The sequence below is a fragment of the Rhamphochromis sp. 'chilingali' genome (genome assembly GCF_963969265.1).
Source record: "Rhamphochromis sp. 'chilingali' genome assembly, chromosome: 9".
Classification (NCBI taxonomy): Eukaryota; Metazoa; Chordata; class Actinopteri; order Cichliformes; family Cichlidae; genus Rhamphochromis; species Rhamphochromis sp. 'chilingali'.
This window is the reverse complement of record NC_137936.1, coordinates 26548563-26559847: the sequence shown is the minus strand read 5'-3', so window position 1 is coordinate 26559847 and position 11285 is coordinate 26548563. Positions and strand designations below refer to the sequence as shown.

General features: G+C 39.6%; 2 long non-coding RNA genes across 2 annotated transcripts; both read left to right on the top strand.

The window, feature by feature from the left end:
- The first annotated feature begins 4167 nt into the window (after nt 1-4167).
- On the top strand, nt 4168-8495 carry LOC308403081. The gene is made up of 3 exons (XR_013972854.1): nt 4168-4383; nt 6361-6435; nt 7478-8495. It is a non-coding gene; the product is annotated as an uncharacterized lncRNA (long non-coding RNA).
- A 431-nt stretch (nt 8496-8926) lies between these two features.
- On the top strand, nt 8927-9882 carry LOC308403082. Its single transcript, XR_013972855.1, has 3 exons — nt 8927-9106; nt 9363-9478; nt 9621-9882. It is a non-coding gene; the product is annotated as an uncharacterized lncRNA (long non-coding RNA).
- Nucleotides 9883-11285: the final 1403 nt, after the last annotated feature.

The window sequence follows — 11285 nt, the reverse complement described above, 5'->3', positions numbered from 1 at the left end:
AAGTTGTTATAACTGAGGTTCAAAATAGTCTTACAAAGAGGAAAAAAACTAAACAAACCTACAATAACAAACAGACAGAACAAACAACCACTCACAACACTGAATTGACTTCAAATATTTTCATGGTGTGGCACTTGGCTGTGCATGTAGAGCAATAAAGGTAAAAATATGGAAAGGGAAATGAATAAACTGCTGCAGAATTCTTATTCATGTAAGCCTGAAAGGTTTGTGTGAAAAAGATGAGGTCAGTATTTTCAGATCCTTTGCCTTTCCCTTCTCTTGGTTTATCTGCTGTTAATGTGTAAGTGAGAGGGAGGGATAAAGAAGAAGTTACACTTTTTCTTGTTGGGCACGCCACTACATAAAAACCATCCCATCTCAGCAAACACAATTTTATTCTGCTGCACAGACTTCTTGAGGATTCACTCATTAGATTTTTTCAAACTCCTATAAAAATTAAATATAAAAGGTGTTTTGGTTAGTAAGAAGAGAACAACCTTCTTTTAAAAAAAAAACAAAAAAAAAAAACGTGAAATTTGATCTTTAAGTAAAAAAGGATATCCAAGAGATGCATAACATTTAGTAACTATGCATGGGCCTCAAGTGATTTTACACTACTTACGATTCACTTTCGATTTCATTCTTATTATTGTTGATTATTGTGTCAACTGATTAAAGAAAGACAATTTCAGTGAATGGAATATAGAACCATGCTAAGCTGTGAATACATAGTAAGTATTAACTAATAAGTGCCAAAGGGCCAAAGATGTATGTTTTATGTGATGCCATTGAACAATTACTACAACAACAACAACAACAACAACAACAAAAAGACAAAAGCATCAGCGTCCAATGAATTCTACAGCTCACTTGCTGCCAAATAGCCACTACTAAAGGTTCTCACACAGAAATTAATCAGTAATGCACATTAAAGTAACTGTATGTTGCTCTTTACTGGTCAGTTTTTAATTATTTTCATAACCCCCTTTTTTGTAGATTAATGCAGTTCTGGTGCTGTATAACCAATTGAGAAGCTATCAAGAGAAAGCAGACTGTTGTTTTCCATTCTTACATCACATATAGGAAAATTTCCAAGACTATGACTGCAATAACCTTATCCAAAGTCTCTGGCAGACCACCGTTTGCTTAAAGCCTTAATCTCACCTCTTCTAAAGAACTTTCAGACAACTTTAGCAGTCAGCACTCTGTATGCAAACCGTTACATTTTCAAGGATCAGTCTATAAACATTGAAAACCTGAAAAGAACCTTTCTGGGATATTTGGAGAATTATTCCACACATTCAGGAGCAGTTGCAAACCACTTTCAATTTACCACCGTTACCTTCCCAGTACCTTTCTACATAGTACACTATCACACCACACAGACTCACATGCACGCACACAAATAGCAGCTTTTTCCCATGGAGTGATTAGTAGCTGAAAGTCTCAAAAAGCTCATCTAGGCTCGTTATCACCTCGTTTTCTGCTCATTAGGCTGAGATCAAAGACAGAGGGGTAATTAACGAGGTTCACATCACTGTAGGCTATTGGGCTACCCCAGTTCCTGCTCCGTTGGAGAATTACTTAGGTTAGCACACACACACACACACACACACACACACACACACACACACACACACACACACACACACACACACACACACACACACACACACTTACATCTGTCTTTGAGTTAGTACTCACTGACATAAAGTAGAGATGGACCGATATTACGTATCGGTATCGATAGAGCGGCTGTGGCGTGCGAGACCTCTCGGCGGTCTGGTTGAGCATTTGGAGCCTCGCTACCAAACCGGCATTTCATCTCCAAGAAAGTTATCCCAGAAAGAAGTAAAGCAAGTGTGTAAGTTCATCTCTGAATGTTTGTAAAGCACTCCCACATTAAGCTTAACAACCAATTGCCTCTCATTCTCTCCCCCTCCCTCGCTTGTTGCTACTTCAATCATGAAACTTCCCGTCTCTCTTGTTTGTTTTGGCCCACTTTGCACCAGAAAGAGGAAACCAGCGGCTGAACAACAGCAGTACGTTTAAGCTTGATAAGCTGTTAACAGAATTTATTTAATATTACTTTCTACACCAGGATCCTTTTCTAAGTAGCTGACGGCTGGTAACTGTGCAGGGGCGGGTCTAGCAAAGTTTAGCCAAGGGGGCAGGTAGGGCGTTAACAGGGAAAGGGGGGTAGGAAGACATACTTTTCTTTCTTATTCTCATTTAAAATGTCTAGCGTTTAATAAATAATTATCTAAATCTTACATCCAAAGTTTTAATTAAATTAAAGTTGATTACGTCAATTAAGCATCGCGAGGTGGAGGGTGGGGGATGGTTTCCTATTATTTTTGCTCGGATTTGGCAACCCTATTAGTTAGGTTGTTTAATATTTCTGCTAAGTACTCTTTAAAATACCAGAATAGGAAGGATGGTGTAGGCTTAAGTTTATTAGATTGATCAGTATTGCTGAACTATGAAATATTTTGGGTGCAGTGTATTTTTTGCATTCAGGTATAACAGAATAGCTTTAGTGTTTTGTTGTTGTTGTTTTTTAACCCTTTAAAGCCGGTCGGAGCGGACACGTTCCGTTTTGCGTAACTATTTTTAAATCCCGGTAGCACTGCAACCACGTAAGCTAGCGCAATAAATTTTTTTTGCATATGAAACCTGAGGAGTTGTACTTACATCTTATGCCATCAGCTTGTCCTAGGTCACAGTTTCATTCCACATATAGCTTTGCAAAAACTGCATAAAAAAGCACTTTCAGCAACAAAAATGATATTCCAGAAACATGCTTTGCCGATCCGATCAGCTGTTTGTAACACTTCCTACATCCATCAGCGCAAACTATCAAATGTCCGCCATGACCTGCCCAAAACCAGAAGTTGTGTCATTTTGCAGAAATGTAGTTTTTTACCATCAGGGCCTTATGAGCCTATACTTGTGTTTTTAAAAGTTATGTTTGACTTTATGACTTTCTGTGTCGTTTCTGGGATGCTTAGGACTCATATTGCACTGCTGGAAATAGTTTATTTTGATGCATATGCTGTTTTTTTGCAAATTTATGAATAATATTTATTTTCGTTTTTCCTGCAGTATATGAAAATAAAACTATGAAGACACTTAAAATAAATTTCCTGTGGTGGGAAACTATTTTGTGCAACTTTTTGTATTTACAGTTTTGAGGGATAAGCCTCTTAAATTTCTCTAACTAGAAACATATGTTAAAAAAAAACAAAACAATTTTAATTTTTTTGTAGTTTCTTGCACTTTTTTTGCAATTTATGTAATTACTATGCACTTAATGCATACATATTATTAAAATTTGGGCTATAATGGTTGTATTGATGTATATCAACTTGAAATGCTCCCAAAAATGGCACTAAAACATGCAAAAATATAAGCTCTGGCGGACTTGGTTCTATGGTAGGTCTTAAAGGGTTAAACTTGAGTATGAACTTATACAAAATGCAGAAAAATAGTAAAAAAAAAAAACAGTTTTATTGATTAAAAAATGCATCCGAATATATCGGATTCATATCGGTATTGACACATATCCAAATGTATGATATCGGTATCGGACATAAAAAAGTGGTATTGTGCCATCTCTAACATAAAGCAGTCCCTAGCTTTTACTCTAACCTTACTGATCACAACTAGACAATCTTTTTCAACTTTTAGCTTAACCCTTACCAAAACTTAATTCAAACCTTAATCCCAAATTAAGTCGTAACCTTGAAAAAAACCCTGCTCACAAACTGTCTCTCTTACAAAAACTACTGACACACTACCATATATGTGGACCCTTCCCCTTAACCTGTGGTTCTCCAACTGTGGGCCTGTCTACACTGGTGTAGATGTGACATAGCAACACGTTCTCACTCCCAACTCGTCAAACGTGTGACGCATGGTCAGGCTCCCTCTGCTGCACTTATGGACGCACAGGGTACCCCTCTCGCGTCGGGAATTGACGTGAAGGGTCCGCGGAAGTGCCTTTTGTCGGTATATTTAGACATTTTCCAAATCACATTGTAGTGACGTATACAGAACACAATAAATTATATAATGTAAACAACTACCTGAAAAACAGGTAGAACAATACTTTTGTGTGGTTTATTGCATTTACGGAGGGAGTGATGTATGCTGGGTAATGGCACAGCTAGCTACTGGGTGACTTTATTCACCCGCTTCGGCTGTTATCAGTCCATACAATGGGCGTTATTAGCACAAATCTGTCCCATAGATATGGGCCATCTCCTGCTAGATTGTTCAGAAGGTTGTTCTCATCCATCCAGATGGAGGATCACTAACAGGAGCGTGGAAGACTCCAGAATCCACTCTGGCTGGAATCCGGTGGATATGCAGTGTGTACAGGTAAGACCATTTAAACGGACAGCATTTATAGAATGACTATTAAAAGTCAGCGAGTGTCAATAATGTTAATGTGGTTATGTTAGTAATACACCGAGTGCTAATATAACAGCTGTAAGATGCATTTGTAGATGTTATTACGTGTTTTACCGTCTTTATGGTGCTAGCTTAAAGTTACGGTGTAAACGTTAGCTTATATTGGAGGAAAGCTGTTACTGGTTAAACGATGTTAGTGTAACCCAGTGTTAATTTGGTTATCTGATATTGTGTGATATTCAGTATATATGTATATACCTATATTGGGTGTTATAAAATGTTCTTCAATGATTTTGAGTTTTTTTTATTGCTATTGGTTTGCGGCTGCTTTACGACAGTCGACTGTGGTAGTACATCCTAGCGGGAGGGGCTATGAGCTCACGTGGCTTGTAGCTGTGCCAGAGAGCAAGCTGGGGTGAGCTAGCGGGGAATATCGCCTTCTGCAGTAGCCTTGAAAAGGACTATTGTTCGTTCTCCTGCCAGGTAAAAATCTGTTTCGTATGTATATTATACTATTCCATGTGTTATCATGTGTTTGCTATGATGTGATGTGTAGTAATGGTTATTAAGGTGCTAATCGCTAATCGAGGCTAAGCTAGCAAGCTCGACAATTAGCCGCCATGCTAAGCGGACGTTGGTAGCCAAGTTCGTATGTCACTATGGGGCTATGAGCTCACGTGGCTTGTAGCTGTGCCAGAGAGCAAGCTGGGGTGAGCTAGCGGGGAATATCGCCTTCTGCAGTAGCCTTGAAAAGGACTATTGTTCGTTCTCCTGCCAGACGCTTCGCTGCTGTGCTGCCTTACTGCTGTGCTGCCTCGCTGCTGTGCTGCCTTACTACTGTGCTGCCTTACTGGTGCCATTAAAGGACAAGCGGCCGCCATCCCTTCATCCATCCGGACCTTGATTATTTGGACCGAAGTACTCACACACACGCCCGCACTCAGTGCCATACACTCTCTTTATTTTGCTGGCCAGCTAATATCATTTGTTTTTTTTGTTTTGTTTTGTTTGCATTCACAAAGACTATCCAAAGACATTTTGGTTATTGTCAAATAGACACTCTCTGATTACGGACTGAGGAGGTTGTGGTGTTACAACCCCAGGACTGAGAAAAGGGACTCTTTACATAATATATTCACTTGTCTCCTGGTTAGGAAAAGTGACTATTGATGGAAATATTTTTCTTCTTCTTGTCTTTGTCTACATTGTATCCCAGAGAAGTTTTAAGTTGTTCAGGTTGAAACATTTGCACTTAAAGTCGGTTAAGTTTCCTTTGATATATCAGTGTCAAGCTGATGTTTAAGAGGGTATGTTAAGGACAGATGTGCTCCAGTCCATCAATCCTTTAAAGTGCTGGACACCGATGGTAAATTGCCATCAGACCCTAAATAAATTGTCCTCTGCTGTTATCCATATTGCTTCACTCATTCTTTGGTGAGTAGACGTATTGGTTACATTAGCACAGAAATATTAGCTTCTGTCATGACTGATGAAGTTACTAGTTGATAAAGTTTTCAGTAAAGTGATTAATCGCAGCCACAGACTGACAGCAAATATCTCGATTAGCTTCAGTGCATCTGTAATAAATATGTGCAAGTTTCAGTGCTTCGTTTAAACTGTATGATACTTATACTGACCCAGGGTCAGTGTAAAATACAATCCTAGCTGTGTGAACAAAGCCTGGATCCTTTAATCCTGCATGACAAACCTCAGGATGCAGGCTATTATTACTCTTTCCTGCTGGCACACCTGTCACACCTGAGAGTCAGCTAGAAACTTAGTGACGTGGACATCATGCAAAGACTGCCAGACTCTGTAATACTGCAAATGATCAGTGACTCAGGTTATCACTAAACTTTAAACAGCACCTCTGTGTCTCTGTGTGCTGAACATCTAGGATTGGGTCAGGCTGCATCAGCTGAAGCTGTTATTTGTATATATAAGTATTTTTTATTCAGGTGTGGGGAAAATACGTAAGACTGCAGTGAAGCGATGCACCAGATGAATCCCTGGCCAAAGGTATCGTACTTAAATCAGACTACTGATCCAGCCACATCAGCCTTTTGTGAGGTCTGTTTAAAGTAGACTAAAAGTGAACTGCAGGTTCCTGAGAGGTGGACTGTGAGCACAGAAACACATGTTCATACATACAGCTGCAGCAAACTTACATTAATTTTAAATAGATTTGTTACTCTGATGTCTGTCTCTGTGTTAGTCCTCTGACAGACTGGTGACCTGTCCAGGTGTGCTCTACCTATGAGTACTGGGACAGGCTCTAGCCTCTGTAATAGAAATGTTCTGTTATTCTCATTTAAAGTATTTAAGTGCTTATGCATGTGCTTAGTTGTGACACTGTTACTGTTCAGTGAAAGTTTCTAAAACTAGATGAACTTACTTCAGCGTCAGCAGTTTGAGAAAACAACTCCCTTTACAGGTGCTGATAAGGCCAAGGGCACAAAACAGCTTAACCATTGATCTGTTAGGTTTCATAGCGAGACACGTGAAGTGTGGTAGGATCAGTTTAACTTCCTCCCTCTTCCTTGGAATGCATAAAGGAGCAGGAGCACGACCTCTGTGGCAGCGCTGACATGACTGAACTGTGATGTTTGATGTGTGTTGGCGCAGTAATAAAAAGCTTGATCACAGCTCTTTCTGTGTTGCAGACTTTATTTAAAAAATTCCACGACACACCCCCCCCCCCCCCTCCCACTGTGAACATGAATTGAATATTCAGAAGACATTTGTTTAAATAGTTCTACAAATCTGAGCTGTCGGTGTGTCCTTGGATTGTGTGGTAATAATATTAGAGCCTGCAGTCTTTCTTACTGAAACTCTACTATGAGTCATGTTACCTGAGATTAATTCTATGTTTACCTGTCAGCCTGGACGAATGTGCTGTGTGAAGGAAATTAAATTAAATCAGATCTGAACTGCGCACATTTAAGGAACCTGTTCATATTTAATATGAACCAGTGATTTTTTTGATTGCTGATTCCAAGAGAGTCTTTGTGGAAATCCTGTTTGGCTTTTTGTTATTTTAATTCTCTTCTCTGTTTTCCAGAACAGTTCTCCACAGTCACTGTCCACATGGGTCAGTGGGACCAAGAAGCACTCTGCTAATGTGGGACTCTGACCAGCAACATCCAGCAAGACCCAGACAGCGTTTTCTATCTCCCAGCTGGAGTTTTTGTTTGTCTGTGACTGGAGAGTCAGATTTTTGTTGAGCTTCACACTTGCAGAGTTAAGTCAGTTTGCAGAGATCCCTCCCACCCTGGCTTTTATGTGCTAGATTTCTTATCTGAAACAGTAATATTTCAGTGACTGCTGCTTATACCACAGGTTAATACACTCTACTGATCCCTGATGGGAGAATCATCAATTTTGGCAACAAAGAAGCCTGGTGGATGTTTGTTTACAGTCTGATGGTGGGACATCATGCTCTGCATCTTCAAAGTTTGCCTCCTCATTATTATTCATACCCAGTAATGTGAAGTATGCTCATATCTACTATAACTGAACAAACGCGGTGGTCTTCATTTATGGAGGCTGTTGAGTCTGAATGTTGGATGTTGTGTATCTCGTGTTCTCTGGGCTTTGTTGTCCTCAGTCTTTTCGCAGGATCAGAAAACAAAACCAGGAGGCGCGTAAATGTTTCTTCTCCATGATGTTTCTTCAAATGTTTCTTCTGGATGATGATAAGACTGACACGTGATGCCACCTTTGGTCTTGTGATGAAGCAAAGCTCAGGAAGAAGTGGGATTAAATGGTACCCACATGTGTGCTGCTGAGAAGGATGCACAGGGGCACCTGCAGCCAAATCCAAGCCTCAGGTTAGTTGTAGTTGCAGAACGCTACAGGACTGAGACATCTAAGGCATCAAATGTTTGATTAAACGGATGAAAAAGAGAAGTTTCTTCCCTATAATTATCACTTCTTAAAATCTGTAGCAACTTCAAGTCTGTCAGCGTGCTGAGCATGCTCAGAATGTGACAATATATTTTTGTTCAATATTTAATTTCTTTCAGTTGCAATTGTTAAATGAAAAAAATAAAAATATATATTCTTATAATTTAGCAAACTAATTTATCAAAAAAATATATACATATATCTGTATTAGTTTTAATAAATTAATTTGACAGCTGTATTGAAAATACCATATTGTATTCATACAGAATCAGTTTGGTATCATTGTTTGTCTGCTCACTGATTGTTGAAACTAAGAGTTGCTTTGATCTGTTTAGATCTAAAGTATCCAAAGTTGAGCTCTGATGCTTCTTCACCCCTGTGTGTGTGATATGTGATTTCCTACATGCTGGCAGAGCAGAGCGGCAGTTTGTGCTCACAGATGGTGACAGTGTGGAGAGACGGTGGTGTTTCCTTAGAAGAACCAGCAGAGTCACAAAGGGCACCAGTCCATCTCACCACCTTGACTTGCTGACTGATGTTCGTCTGCACTGCACAGAGGAAATCAGCTGACCGAGGTTTGTCCAGTGACGTGTTATGAAATGTATATTTGTTTTATGCTTACAGATGTGTTTTTCTTGACAGAGGCTCTGCAGAGGTTAGACAAAGCAGAGAAAACATGTGCTTTACATTTTACTGTGATTTATTGAGATATTTGTTGCCTGATGTTCAGCAGGAATGGAGAAATAGAATCAAAGGAAGATGTTTTTGCTGTTTTTGTAATGATGTAAGTAAATCTTCAATATTATTTATTTGCTTGGTTATATTAGGAGTGTTTCTGAGTGAGGGGGGAGGAGTCATCATCCAGGTAAAGTGACGTGGATCAGTGGATACACTTGTCTCCCCTTTAAAGGAGACGATCCAAGTCATCCTTAAATGTTAGTGCTTTCAAATACACAAACATTTTTAAAGGACAAAAATGAACATCCAACTTTGACTGTAACACAAAATAAATCTTTGCATGTGTGTTTTCAAACTCTCAGATGGGCAGCATATCAGTCTTGGACTGTCTAACCTGCAGCACTGAATGACCACCACACATGAGCATGTTCCTGCAACATTCAGCATCTGATCCTTCATCTGTGTGCTGCTGCTTTTGGTAAGTAGAGTTACCCAACTCCAGTAACTCTAAACACATGCCATCCATTTCTAACGGCCTGGTTACTTCCTGTCAGTTACTTTAGAAATCATGTGGTCACCTGACCTAACACTGTTTCTTCTTCTTCCCCTTAATGTTCAAGTGTCACATGTCAAACAGCTGGAGAGGAAACTACACCAGCGTACTGGGATGTTTCACCAACACGTGCCAGATGCTGTTCCTTCATGGTGACATCACCAGAGACAGCCCCGCCCACCTCAGGACCTCGCCATTGATCATGATGATTATAATGATGACAGCGAGCGGAACTAAGACTGTAAAAATCCACGACCAGAATGTTTCTTTCTAATTATGAATGAATAGTGAGAGCCTCTTTCTCTGTTTTGTCTGTTTTGGGGTTGTTGTTTTTTTTTACCTCATTTGTTACTAACAAAGTTCACAAACTCACACAGTTTACATTCTGTATGTTTCCATCTTTACCAGCCACTCTAACTGCATTTAAGAAAATAATCCTTAGAAATCGGTTTTTCTCTTTTGTAATTGATGATAATTCAGTGAATATACTGCGCTGCTTCCTTTTATTGCGTCACACATTGCTTTAAGTTTTTCAGTTCCAGTTATTTTTTACTGCTGTTTGAATTCTCTGAATGTTTGACCCTGTAGACTGTTTGATGGACTGCTTGTCTTCCTGTTTGTTACCGCCGCCTGTTTTTTAATAAAGATTTGGATTTCTGACTTCAACACAGCCTCTGCGTGTCCTCCCTTTGTGTCCTCTTCCTCTGTGAATGTGTTGCATGTGTCACAGATTCATTTTATTAACAGCTTTCCCACAGTGAGTTGCATCAGCATTCATTCACAGCACATTTCAGAAGGATTCAGATTAATACAGTGATCTTACAGTCAGAATGATCCTGACAGAGTGCCACTGTAAATGATCTTTCATCAGGTCAATTTCAAAGTTCAGTATTTTAAAGCAGGAGTTATGAAGACTCATACTGGCATTAGGACTAATAATATGTACTTACAAAGTCAAAGTTTTTTAATTATGCTAGAATACTGGAAGACAATCAACTTTGTGTTTTCCGCATATTAATTATTCTGAAATAGAGACGGTGACCCTAACTGTACAGAAGCACTAAACAACTGACAATCTAACAGACATCATTGGCCTGAGCCGTCATGCACAGTGAGTCTGATCCTTTGCTGTGAGAGTCTGACAAGCATGTTTCTGGTCAGTTTGGAAGAAATAATATCACAATGTTGATCTTTTTTCCAATATTCCTTCTCTTTTACAACATAAACTGTGATCAAAGGTACTTGTGTTCACAGCATGTAATAATACTGACAGTCCAGGGCATTGTGGTCTGTTGAGCTAGGGTTAGGGTTAGCAATTCAGACATATGTAATCAATATTAAACGTCTCTGACGTGGGCCACTGTCCGCAGTGTTGGGAAATCCATACCAGGCTGGAATGAGTCAAGGTAAGTGAGCATCCACGAGAAGACACAGCAGATGCATCCTACTGACAGGACCAGGAGACTCCAGAAGCCGAGCATCTTCTCTTCAATGCCATCCTCTCCTGTCACCCTCTCTGCCCGCAGCTCTTTGAGTATGGGGTAGATAAGGGCGCAGAGAAACCCTTATTACTAATTTGTATTATAATTCAATTTTCATGAAATATTCATATTCAGTATCGGTCCTTTTATATTATAACCACGTATCCACCCAGGCTCATGGTGGGGCAGGGCTCTGTCCTGGGATGCTTGAGTACAAGGTAATGTACACCCTGGCCAGGTATCCAGTCTGT